This window comes from Cherax quadricarinatus, chromosome 7, assembly GCF_038502225.1.
Source record: "Cherax quadricarinatus isolate ZL_2023a chromosome 7, ASM3850222v1, whole genome shotgun sequence".
Taxonomy (NCBI): domain Eukaryota; kingdom Metazoa; phylum Arthropoda; class Malacostraca; order Decapoda; family Parastacidae; genus Cherax; species Cherax quadricarinatus.
Genome location: NC_091298.1, coordinates 19,926,607 through 19,940,149, shown reverse-complemented (window position 1 = coordinate 19,940,149; position 13,543 = coordinate 19,926,607). Strand labels below are relative to the sequence as shown.

Here is a 13,543-nt window from a genome sequence, read left to right as displayed (position 1 = left end):
TGCTCAAGTGTCTGCTCCAGAGCATGCTTTACAGCAATGCTTCTGGGTGAGTCATGGTCCTTTTCAACAGATAAGTCTTCAGTTTTACCAACAGTTTGTAGTAATTTGTGTATCTCTTGCAGTGTCATCATCAGTTGTTCTGGCTCAGGTTCTTCATCCTCATTGTATTCTGGTCTCTGCAGCTGGGAATTTATTTCCTGCAACATTTCCTTTGCGGTTGTTTCCTCATTGGCTCTTTGATGTCATCTGACTGCATAACTCAACTCCTTCACCTGACACTCCTTGCCAAATCATCAATTTCCTGAAGCTAATTTTCTTTTGATGGTAATCCTGTAAAATCTTTCACCATACTAGGCCATATTTTTCTCCAAACAGCATTTATTGTTGATTTTGGTACATGATCCTATGCTTTTTTTTTTTTTTTTTTGACATTGGGAATTGCATCTATCTATAATGTTAAATTTGTGCCAAAAATCTGGCACTCTAATGTGTTGCATCATCAGTTGTTGCCAGTTTCTGCACCACATTAAGCATGTAGTGGCACTTAAATGTTTTGTTAACTCTTTGATCCAGGTGGTTATATCAAGGATGTCACATTTGGTGGTAAAAAGGACCTAAGACAGTTATCAATGCCAAGGAGAACCCTGAATGCAAATTTATTTAGGGACAGGTACATCCTCAATTCAGGTATCAGAAACACTCGGTAAAGAAGGCCTCAGTCACCCATGCTATGGCAGTGGCCTTTCAAATAGCAGGCACTGTAGTTTTTGTCTCTTACCTTTTAAAGCATGTGGATTCTTGGAGTGATAAACAAGTGTGTGTACACTTGCATATAAAGTCATTTGATGCAGTACCACAATGAATCAAGCTGAAACAGTCTTTGATGGCCTTGTATCCAGGAACAGTTTTTTCTTACTGATGTATGCTCTAGATGGCATCTTCCAGAACAAAGCTATCTCATCAGCATTAAATACCTGCTCAGGGTTGTAGCTATCCTCATACATATGCTAACCAGTTTGCATGGGAACTTTTCTGTGGCAGCATGGTCAGCTGAAGTGCTCTCCCATTGAACTTTATATTATGCAGTCCACTCTGCATTCTAAACCAGTTAAATCATCCAGAACTAAACGTGCACTCATTTTCAGGCTTCATTCCTCTTCACGCACTGCTTTGTAGTATGTGGGGGCATGCAACCAGTTGTACTCATAAAATTATATTTTCACTTAAGCAATTTCTGGCTCCTGACCCTCTTGTCTTAATCACTAATTTGCTAGAATATTCCCTGTAACTTACGTGGTATCTGAATATCAATTCACACATTGCCCAAAAGGAGAGTATAAGTGACCATTAAGTAAAATACATTAAGGATATATTATCCTCTACTATATCCTTAATGGTAGAGGCCTCACTTCTTGACTTCATTAGTTAAAAACAGTATTGTTTGGAAAACTGATACTGCAATAAATAGCCCACCAATTCTAGGCCAGATGTCTCTCTCTCTCTCTCTCTCTCTCTGTCTCTCTCTCTGTCTCTCTGTCTCTCTCTCTCTCTCTCTGTCTCTCTCTCTGTCTCTCTCTCTGTCTCTCTCTCTGTCTCTCTCTCTGTCTCTCTCTGTCTCTGTCTCTCTCTCTCTCTCTGTCTCTGTCTCTCTCTCTCTGTCTCTCTCTGTCTCTCTCTCTCTGTCTCTCTCTCTCTCTCTCTCTCTCTGTCTCTCTCTCTCTCTCTCTCTCTCTCTCTCTCTCTCTCTCTCTCTCTCTCTCTCTCTCTCTCTCTCTCTCTCTCTCTCTCTCTCTCTGTCTCTCTGTCTCTCTGTCTCTCTGTCTCTCTCTGTCTCTGTCTCTGTCTCTGTCTCTGTCTCTGTCTCTGTCTCTGTCTCTCTCTGTCTCTCTGTCTCTCTGTCTCTCTCTCTCTCTGTCTCTCTCTCTCTCTCTCTCTCTCTCTCTCTCTCTCTCTCTCTCTCTCCCTCTCTCTGTCTGTCTCTCTCTCTCTGTCTCTCTGTCTCTCTGCTCTGTCTCTCTCTCTCTGCCCTCTCTGTCTCTCTGTCTCTCTGCTCTCTCTGTCTCTCTCTCTCTCTCTCTGTCTCTCTCTGTCTCTCTGTCTCTCTGTCTCTCTCTCTCTCTGTCTCTCTCTCTCTCTCTCTCTCTCTCTGCAAATGAGCCAACTTTGTAAATCATATGCTTCATTTGAACCTTAAACTAGGGCTCTTGTAGATTTGTCTCCTATGTTTCCTTACAAATAAGGGAAAAAATCCATTATAGTTTTTCATTACAGTTTTTAGATACATAATTGTACATATTTATTTTTTTGACATGCTGCCCATCTCCCACCAAAGCAAGGTGACACATACATGTATATAATTATTAGTTTTAAATAGTTCATGACTTTGTTTTCAGGTTTTCTCATTTTACTGGAAAAGTACCAACATTGCTACTCATATGTAGAAGATAATCATGAATAGAATAGGATACTTTGAAAGTGATTAACCATATTTATTACAGAAAATAAAGCACAGTGGAACCTCTGGTCATGAACACTTCCAAACATGGACAGATCAGTTCACAACCAAAAAATTTGCCAGATTTTTGCATCTGGCCATGAACACACAATCAGGTGTGAAACAGACACAGCTGTGCCAATTTTCATGTTCCATGCCATTTTTTGCACGCTCCAGTTTTCCCCACTTCCTGTTGTTTTTGTACACCTATCAGAGACCCTCACCTTGTAGTCGGTCTCAGTCAGATGTGCGTTCATTCGCTGTGAACTTGAGGATAAGGGATAAAGTGCCATCCTCCTATGCCTTCCTGGTACTTATATTAGAGAAAACATAGTGTAGTACAGTGCTAACTGTGCTATACACTCATAATGCACCATGAAACTAGGTAAGTTTATTCAGGTATACACAAATACAGTTACATAGATTATCATACATAGCAGCATATGTGTAGAGAACCTAGGATAACCCAAAAAAGTCAGACAGAGTGACTTATTTTCTCGATTTTTTTTTTTCGGTGTGCGCTCGTTTTCGTTGTTTATCTCAGAAGTAAGTTATTCATAAATTACAGTAATTACAACTGTGATAAATTTGGATTAGCAATGTTTTATCAACAGGTAGTGTACAAACAGCTTCTTGCAGTGCCAGTACCTGGCTAGGGCTTGCCGTATGTGAATTTTGGTAATTTTTTTTTCTCGGTTGTTTGTTGGGCTATCTTATTGAAACTTGGGCAATATATAATGGAAAGCTGTTTCTTAATGTGCACCAAAAATGAAAGAAATCAAACGATAAATAACGGAGTTCACATCTCAGCCATTAGACATCTCTTAACCCCTAAACAGTTCAAATGTATATATACGCTCTTACTGCTAGCGCCCCAAATCTATATATACATTTTAATTTTCCTGCCTCCAAATTTGGCATGATCGGCCTGAGATGCCTGGTCAACATAGAATGGGTCTTAACACTCGGTGTGCACAATATTAAAAAATCTGGGACCACTTAGTATTTTGTGGGAGCGGCAGTTAAATTGAGCGCCAGCTAGAGCAAACAGTGCAGCAAACACCAAAGATTCACTGATGTAATGTCATATTAACACTCCCCTTTTAAGAGGAAAATGATGTTAACCCCAAGTTTAGGGTCTATCTGTCTCTATCTCTGTCTGTCTATCTCTCACCTAATTGTACTCACCTAATTGTGGGTGCAGGGGTCGAGACTCAGCTCCTGGCCCTGCCTCTTCACCGACTGCTACTAGGTCCTATCTGTCTGTCTCTGTCTATCTGTCTCTGTCTCTTTTTATCTGTCTCACAGGTACACACAAATACAATTATACATAGTGTAAATTACCTAGGATAACCTAAAAAATCCAAAGTGCTATACTTTGCTTGTAGATATAATGCATAAGAATGCCTGTTGGTTCACAGTGGCTCCCTCTGAGACAGAGAGAGAGACAAGCAGAGAGACAGAAAGAGACAAGCAGACAGAGAGACAGATAATCAGAGACGGAGATACCAGCTCATCTAATGTCACTCCATATCTCTGCACCCTTGCTGGCGCCCATCAAATGTCATCGCATCGCTTATCTCATCTTATCACTGCCCTCCCGGATGCTTGTCACTGACACTTGTCTTACGCATTGCTTCAAGAGAACTTCCTTCTTCTTCCTTCTTCTTTTTCTATACTCCTGTGTATCCAAAACATTGCTGGGACCTATAAATACTTTGTATATATTCCTAGACAATAGTAAATGACCAAGGCAGGTGTAAATATCCACCTGTCAATGTGTTTGTGACAATTTGAGTACAATTTCAGTACCTAATATCAGTGTCAGAACAAAGACTGGTTATGAAATGACAAGAACTACAATAAATTGTAATTATCAGAACATAAAAATTATACAGTGGAACCTTGACTTACGAGTGTCCCGACGTGAGTTTTTTGAGATACGAGCCGTCCCTGGGTCGATTTTTTGCTCTGATTTATGAGCCAACATTTGAGTTAAGAGCCAGCTTCCCCCCTCTTCCCCCTCAACCCAAAACCTGGGCACCTCGCTTGTTTATCTATGATTTCATGCTTTAATTCCATGGAAATAATTCTCTTTTTCTTCTCAGCACTATCCTTTACACTTACTCTGCTTAGAAAAACAAAATTTGGCCAAATAACTGTTAAAAATGTAAGCAAAGCAGGAGAGAACTGCTCCCACAGTGAGGTAAACAGTGCACTGAGTTGCCGGCATTCGTTATTATAATAAAAATAATAATTATTATTATTAGTGTTATTATTAATTTAAGTAACTAGAGCACAGATCAAATTCCCTAAATTAATAATAATAATACAATAATGAGAGAGTGAGAGAGTAATTGTGGTAGGGGATCTGAATGCTAGAGTAGGAGAAACTTTTAGAGAGGGTGTGGTAGGTACATTTGGGGTGTCAGGTGTAAATGATAATGGGAGCCCTTTGATTGAACTTTGTATAGAAAGGGGTTTAGTTATAGGTAATACATATTTTAAGAAAAAGAGGATAAATAAGTATACAAGATATGATGTAGGGCGAAATGACAGTAGTTTGTTGGATTATGTATTGGTAGATAAAAGACTGTTGAGTAGACTTCAGGATGTACATGTTTATAGAGGGGCCACAGATATATCAGATCACTTTTTAGTTGTAGCTACACTGAGAGTAAAAGGTAGATGGGATACAAGGAGAATAGAAGCATCAGAGAAGAGAGAGGTGAAGGTTTATAAACTAAAAGAGGAGACAGTTAGGGTAAGATATAAACAGCTATTGGAGGATAGATGGGCTAATGAGAGCATAGGCAGTGGGGTCGAAGAGGTATGGGGTAGGGTTAAAAGTGTAGTGTTAGTGTTCAGCAGAAGTTTGTGGTTGCAGGAAAATAGGTGCGGGAGGAAAGAGGAGCGATTGGTGGAATGATGATGTAAAGAGAGTAGTAAGGGAGAAAAAGTTAGCATATGAGAAGTTTTTACAAAGTAGAAGTGATGCAAGGAGGGAAGAGTATATGGAGAAAAAGAGAGAGGTTAAGAGAGTGGTGAAGCAATGTAAAAAGAGAGCAAATGAGAGAGTGGGTGAGATGTTATCAACAAATTTTGTTGAAAATAAGAAAAAGTTTTGGAGTGAGATTAACAAGTTAAGGAAGATTAGAGAACAACTGGATTTGTCAGTTAAAAATAGGAGAGGAGAGTTATTAAATGGAGAGTTAGAGGTATTGGGAAGATGGAGGGAATATTTTGAGGAATTGTTAAATGTTGATGAAGATAGGGAAGCTGTGATTTCATGTATAGGGCAAGGAGGAATAACATCTTGTAGGAGTGAGGAAGAGTCAGTTGTGAGTGTGGGGGAAGTTCGTGAGGCAGTAGGTAAAATGAAAGGGGGTAAGGCAGCTGGGATTGATGGGATAAAGATAGAAATGTTAGAAGCAGGTGGGGATATAGTTTTGGAGTGGTTGGTGCTATTATTTAATAAATGTATGGAAGAGGGTAAGGTACCTAGGGATTGGTAGAGAGCATGCATAGTTCCTTTGTATAAAGGCAAAGGGGACAAAAGAGAGTGCAAAAATTATAGGGGGATAAGTCTGTTGAGTATACCTGGTAAAGTGTATGGTAGAGTTATTACTGAAAGATTTAAGAGTAAGATGGAGAATAGGATAGTAGATGAACAAGGAGGCTTCAGGAAAGGTAGGGGGTGTGTGGACCAGGTGTTTACAGCAAAACATATAAGTGAACAGTATTTAGATAAGGCTAAAGAGGTTTTTGTGGCATTTATGGATTTGGAAAAGGCATATGACAGGGTGGATAGGGGGGCAATGTGGCAGATGTTGCAGGTGTATGGTATAGGAGGTAGGTTACTGAAAGCAGTGAAGAGTTTTTACGAGGATAGTGATGCTCAAGTTAGAGTATGTAGGAAAGAGGGAAATTATTTCTCAGTAAAAGTAGGCCTTAGACAAGGATGTGTGATGTCACCGTGGTTGTTTAATATATTTATAGATGGGGTTGTAAGAGAAGTAAATGCGAGGGTCTTGGCAAGAGGCGTGGAGTTAAAAGATAAATAATCACACATAAAGTGGGAGTTGTCACAGTTGCTCTTTGCTGATGACACTGTGCTCTTGGGAGATTCTGAAGAGAAGTTGCAGAAGTTGGTGGATGAATTTGGTAGGGTATGTAAAAGAAGAAAATTAAAAGTGAATACAGGAAAGAGTAAGGTTTTGAGGATAAAAAAATTAGGTGATGAAAGATTGAATATCAGATTGGAGGGAGAGAGTATGGAGGAGGTGAATGTATTCAGATATTTGGGAGTGAACGTGTCAGCAGATGGGTCTATGAAAGATGAGGTGAATCATAGAATTGATGAGGGGAAAAGGGTGAGCGGTGCACTTAGGAGTCTGTGGAGACAAAGAACTTTGTCCTTGGAGGCAAAGAGGGGAATGTATGAGAGTACAGTGGACCCCCGCATACCGATTTTAATCCGTGCAAGAGGGCTCATTGGTATGCGAAATAATCGGTATGCGAATGAATTTTCCCCATAAGAAATAATGGAAATCAAATTAATCCGTGCAAGGCACCCAAAAGTATGAAAAAAAAAATTTTTCCACGTGAAATATACATTTTCCTACACACAAAGAGAAGGATACATGCACAATAGTAGAGTAGTACATGCACAGTATATATTGTGCATGTATTAGTGTACTAAATGAAGAATAAATGACACTTACCTTTATTGAAGATGCAGCAATGACTGATGAGACACTGTGTCCTGGGAGTGCCCTTTCCTCCTGAGTACTGTAGGTCCTGTTTGGTATTTTCTTCCAGAACATGCCTTATCACACTGTGTATGTCACTACGATTCTTAAATCTCTCAAACCAACCTTTGCTGGCTTTAAATTCACCAATATGAGCACTAGTTCCAGGCATTTTTCCCTGTTCACCTGGGTGTTAGTCGACTGGTGTGGGTTGCATCCTGGGAGACAAGATTAAGGACCCCAATGGAAATGAGTTAGACAGTCTTCGATGACACTGACTTTTTTGGGTTGTCCTGGGTGGCAAATCCTCTGGGGTTAATTGTTTCTTGGTATTCTCAATAAGCCACACCAACAACAGTGCTACAGCAGCAGCAGCAGCAGCTGACAGTGCTACAGCAGCAGCAGACGATGCTACAGCAGCAGCAGACGATGCTACAGCAGCAACAGACGATGCTACAGCAGCAGCAGCAGCAGCAGACGATGCTACAGCAGCAGCAGCAGCAGCAGACGATGCTACAGCAGCAGCAGCAGCAGCAGACGATGCTACAGCAGCAGCAGACGATGCTACAGCAGCAGCAGCAGCTGACAGTGCTACAGCAGCAGCAGACGATGCTACAGCAGCAGCAGACGATGCTACAGCAGCAGCAGACGATGCTACAGCAGCAGCAGCAGCTGACAGTGCAGCAGCAGCAGCTGTACCACCAATAGTAGCGATGGTTGATTGGGGTTTATTATACAACCTGGCCAGCTCGGAGACACGCACTCCACTTTCATACTTATCAATGATCTTTTTCTTCATCTCTATAGTAATTCTCACCCTTATTGCTGTAGGGTTGGCACTAGAAGCTTTCTTGGGGCCCATGGTCACTTATTTTCCAGATAAAATCACCAAAAACACTGTAATAATACGAAATGTTACGATTGTTTGCTTGGATGCTACCGCGGAGGCTGGCTGGTAAACAATGCCACCGGCGGAACATGTGAGGCTGGCTAAGGCGCACATTGGACGCGTCTCGGACGATCAGCGGTGAGCGGGTTTTTAAGCGGTATGTGAGGCAAAATTTTTGCGATTAAAGCAAGCGGTATGCGGATTAATCGTTATGTGATGCCAACGGTATGCGGGGGTCCACTGTATAGTTTTACCAATGCTCTTATATGGGTGTGAAGCATGAGTGATGAATGTTGCAGCAATGAGAAGGCTGGAGGCAGTGGAGATGTCATGTCTGAGGGCAATGTGTGGTGAAAATATAATGCAGAGAATTCGTAGTTTGGAAGTTAGGAGGAGGTGCGGGGTTACCAAAACTGTTGTCCAGAGGGCTGAGGAAGGGTTGTTGAGGTGGTTCGGACATGTAGAGAGAATGGAGCGAAACAGAATGACTTCAAGAGTGTATCAGTCTGCAGTGGAAGGAAGACGGGGTAGGTGTCAGCCTAGCTGGTCCATTGGCTAAGGCGATGGTCTGGAGTTTTGAGACTCTCTGACTGAGGGTTCAAATCCCGCCCGTGGTATGGTTTATTTGCAATCGTGTCATTACGATTTCGTGAGTCTTGTTTAATATCTTTGTTTCTTTGTTAATTCTAAGACTTAAGCGCTTATACTTCTTCGTGCCACTTTCAGCAACACTGGTATTGCTACTGGGTGTCATGATTGCTTGGCAGATACAAGATATAGTGTCAGGGAGTGGTAGGGGATGGCGGGAGGGCTCCCCGGCTGCTCTACAACAAGGTGGCCACTTGAACAAGATATTTTTTTTTTCATTCACACAAACTGAACCATGTTAAATTAATTATACGACGTGTTACATAAAATTGAGTTACGAGCTAGCTGTTGCAACGGATTAAACTCGTAAGTCAAGGGTCTAATGTATAAAATAATATAAAAATGGGAAAAAAATGGTATATCAGCAACACTTCTGCAAGCTGCAGGACTCGACAGGTGAGCATTAACCCTTTGACTGTTTCGGTCGTATATATACGTCTTACTAGCCACCGTGTTTGACGTATATATACTCAAAAATTCTAGTGGCTTCAAATCAAGCAGGAGAAAGCTGGTAGGCCCACACGTGAGAGAATGGGTCTGTGTGGTCAGAGTGCACCATATAAAAAAAATCCTGCAGCACGCAGTGCATGAGAAAAAAAACCAACCATTTTTTTTAATTAAAACTCAAACTTTGTGGTCTATTTTTGTATAGTATTTATGGTTTTATTCTCATTTTCTTGGTCTCATTTGATAGAATGGAAAACATATTATAGAAATAGAGGTGATTTTGATTGGTTTTCCTATGAAAAAAAACTTGAAATGGAGCTGAAAGTAGGGGAAATGTTTGATTTTTGCCAATGTTCAAAAGTAAACAAAGGATGTCATTGTCCAATAAATGTCCAACTAGCCATTCTAGTATGCAGTCATGAATGGGTTAACATTATTTATACAATTATTACAATGTTGCAGTATTCTGCATAACAGTAAATCTTCTATTTTTTGTTTGAATAAAAATTCAAAATAGTAAGCAAGAGTAATATCAGAGGGGCCTGGAGATGTGACTGATGAACAAAGAAAATGCATTGTACATTCTGGACCCTATTTTGAAATTGGCATATTTTTTAATTTGCGTGAAATTGGCCTAATTGCCAATTTCTGATCACTTTATTGGGTAGTTTAAATTCGTAAATGAGTGGTTTCTTGTACTCACTCGATAGAACAAATGGAGTTTTAAAGAAATAGTTATGAGTTTGGTTGACTTGAACAATGGAATTAGCCAAAAATAGGGCTCAAATTGGGGGAAATCGCCAATTCGTTAATATCACTGAGGTCGCTAAATTCACGAGAGTAATTCCGTAAGTTTTCCATCAAATTTCATACTTTTGGTGTCATTGCCATCAGGAAAAGATACTCTATCATTTCATAAGAAAAAATCTTTTTTTTTTTTTTAACTTTCTGTGACACTAGGACACACCTCAGGATTTGGTGTTACAACGGTCAAGGGGTTAAGTGCCAATTTTTCAGCCTCATATCTCAGTAAGTACTGACCCTATTTTTTTTTATTTTAATCTTATAACAGAAAAATTTTCTCTTTATTTCGGTGAAAAAAAAATGATTTTTTTTTATTTTTTAAAATATTCGGGGCACTGGGCGAGAGAATGTATATATACATTTGGACCATTTAGGGGTTAAAACTCTAAAAAAAATGTTTACCGCGAACGGTTCATAGGGGTCTAGAACGGACTCGTGAAATGTCAGTTTTCTCTGTTGTTCAAGGTTTTCTCAGTGTTATTCAAGGTTTTTACATTCAGTTTACTATTAACCCTTTGAGGGTCGACAGGCCCTCTCCGAAACTCGTTCTCAGGGTCGGCCAAATTTAAAAAAAAAAAAAAATTATTTTCTCTTATGAAAAGATAGAGAATCTTTTCCCGATCATAAAGACACCAAAAGTTTGAAATTTGATAGAAAACTTACGGAATTATGCTCTCGCAAAGTTAGCGATCTCGGCGATGTTTACGCATCGGCGATTTTGCCCACTTTGAGCCCCATTTTCGGCCAATTTCACTGTACTAGTCGACAAAAAACATGAATATTTCGCTAGAACTCCATTTTTTCTATCGAATGGGTGCAAGAAACCACCCATTTATGAAATTCAACTATCCAGTACAGTGGTCAGAATTTAGCAATTTTGCCAATTTCACACAAATTTCAAAAGATGCCAATTTCCGAATAGGGTCCAGAATAAACAATAAAGACATTCCTGGCACTAAAATGACATTTCCTCTAGTGATTAGTCACGTCTCAAGGCCCCTCTTATATTCTTTTGCTTTCCACTTTGAATTTTTATTCTCACAAAAAATATAAGATTTACTGTTATGCAGACTACTGCATTAGTGTAAAAAATGGTATAAATATTATTGGTGCACTTGTGAAAGAATATTAGACTCACCAGTTGACGTGTATTGCACGCTTGGCACGATTTGTTTACTTTTGAAGTTAGGTAAAAATCGAACATTTCTGCTACTTTGAGCTCAATTTCAAGGCACCTTTCATTGTAAAACCAGTCAAAATCATCTCAATTTCTGTAATATGTCTTCCATTCTATAAAATGAGACCAAGAAAACTAGAATACAACAATAAATACTATACGAAAATACACTGCAAAGTCGCTGATTTATTCCAAAAAAATGGTCAAAGTTTTTTTTTTCTCATGCGCTGTGTGCTGCTGGATTTTTTTTAGACTGTGCACACTGACCACATAGACCCATTCTTTCATATGAAGGCCTACCAGCTTTCTCCCACTAGATTTGAGGCCGCTAGAATTTATGAGTACTAGTACGTCAAAAACCCCTATGCGTAAGACGTACTAGTACGACCAAAACCCTCAAAGGGTTAAACTGTACAGTCTGTAGCATAATTAACTATTTTTGTGTTTAAAAATCTTAAGAAAACAATATTTACACGCAGTTTGTAGGGATCTGGAACGGATTAATCGTATTTACATACAATCCGATGGGGAAATTAGGTTCGAGTCACGACCAAATTGGGTCACGACCAGTTTTTGAACAAATTATGGTCATGACCAGAGGCCCCACTGTTCTGTATAGGCAAAAGATAGAAAACAGGGTCAGCTAATTTTGTGTGTGGGTGTACTCACCTAATTGTACTCACCTAATTGTGGTTGCAGGGGTCGAGACTCAGCTCCTGGCCCCGCCTCTTCACTGATCGCTACTGGATCCTCTCTCTCTCTGCTTCCTGAGCTTTGTCATACCTCTTCTTAAAACTATGTATGGTTCCTGCCTCCACTACTTCACTTGCTAGGCTATTCCACTTGCTGACAACTCTATGACTGAAGAAATACTTCCTAACGTCCCTGTGACTCGTCTGAGTCTTCAGCTTCCAGTTGTGACCCCTTGTCCCTGTGTCCCCTCTCTGGAACATCCTATCTCTGTCCACCTTGTCTATTCCCCGCAGTATCTTGTATGTCGTTATCATGTCTCCCCTGACCCTTCTGTCCTCCAGTGTCGTCAGTCCGATTTCCCTTAACCTTTCCTCGTACGACATTCCCTTGAGCTCTGGGACTAGCCTTGTTGCAAACCTTTGTACTTTCTCTAACTTCTTGACGTGCTTGACCAGGTGTGGGTTCCAGACTGGTGCTGCATACTCCAGTATGGGCCTAACATACACAGTGTACAGTGTCTTGAACGATTCCTTATTAAGGTATCGGAACGCTATTCTCAGGTTTGCCAGGTGCCCGTATGCTGCAGCGGTTATTTGGTTGATGTGTGCCTCCGGTGATGTGCTCGGTGTTATGGTCACCCCAAGGTCTTTCTCCCTGAGTGAGGTCTGTAGTCTTTGTCCACCTAGCCTATACTCTGTCTGCGGTCTTCTTTGCCCCTCCCCAATCTTCATGACTTTGCATTTGGCTGGATTGAATTCGAGAAGCCAGTTGCTGGACCACATGTCCAGCCTGTCCAGGTCTCTTTGCAGTCCTGCCTCATCCTCGTCCGATTTAATTCTTCTCATCAACTTCACGTCATCTGCGAACAGGGACACTTCAGAGTCTATTCCTTCCATCATGTCATTCACATATATCAAAAATAGCACTGGTCCTAGAACTGACCCCTGTGGGACCCCACTCGTAACAGGCGCCCACTGTGATGCCTCTTCACGTACCATGACTCGTTGCTGCCTCCCTGTCAGGTATTCCCTTATCCATTGCAGTGCCCTCCCTTTTATGTGCGCCTGATCCTCCAGCTTCTGCACTAATCTCTTTTGGGGAACTGTGTCAAAGGCCTTCCTGCAGTCTAGGAAAACGCAATCTACCCACCCCTCTCTCTCGTGTCTTACTTCTGTTACCTTGTCATAAAACTCCAGGAGGTTTGTGATACAAGATTTGCCTTCCATGAACCCATGCTGGTTTTCATTTATAATCTTGTTCCTTTCCAGGTGTTCGACCACTCTCCTCCTGATAATCTTCTCCATGACTTTGCACACAATACATGTCAGAGACACAGGTCTGTAGTTTAGTGCCTCGTTTCTGTTTCCTTTCTTAAATATGGGGACTACATTAGCTGTCTTCCATTTCTCAGGTAGTTGCCCAGTTTCAAGGGATGTGTTGAAGATTGTGGTTAGAGGCACGCACAGCATCTCTGCTCCTTCTCTAAGGACCCATGGGGAGATGTTGTCCGGTCCCATCGCCTTTGAGGTGTCAAGGTCACTTAAGAGCTTCTTCACCTCCTCCTCAGTTGTTCGTATGTCATCCAACACTTGTTGGTATATTCCCTCTTGATGTTCCCTTCTGTGCTGTCTTCCCACAGC

The 13,543-nt window shown here is 40.9% G+C and overlaps 1 protein-coding gene across 1 annotated transcript in view; it reads left to right on the top strand.

Moving 5' to 3' along the window:
* The window catches only part of LOC128687029 (unhealthy ribosome biogenesis protein 2 homolog), a gene marked incomplete at its 5' end in the record, with an annotated part of 159,922 nt that overhangs the window by 50,135 nt on the left and 96,244 nt on the right, over nucleotides 1-13,543 (top strand).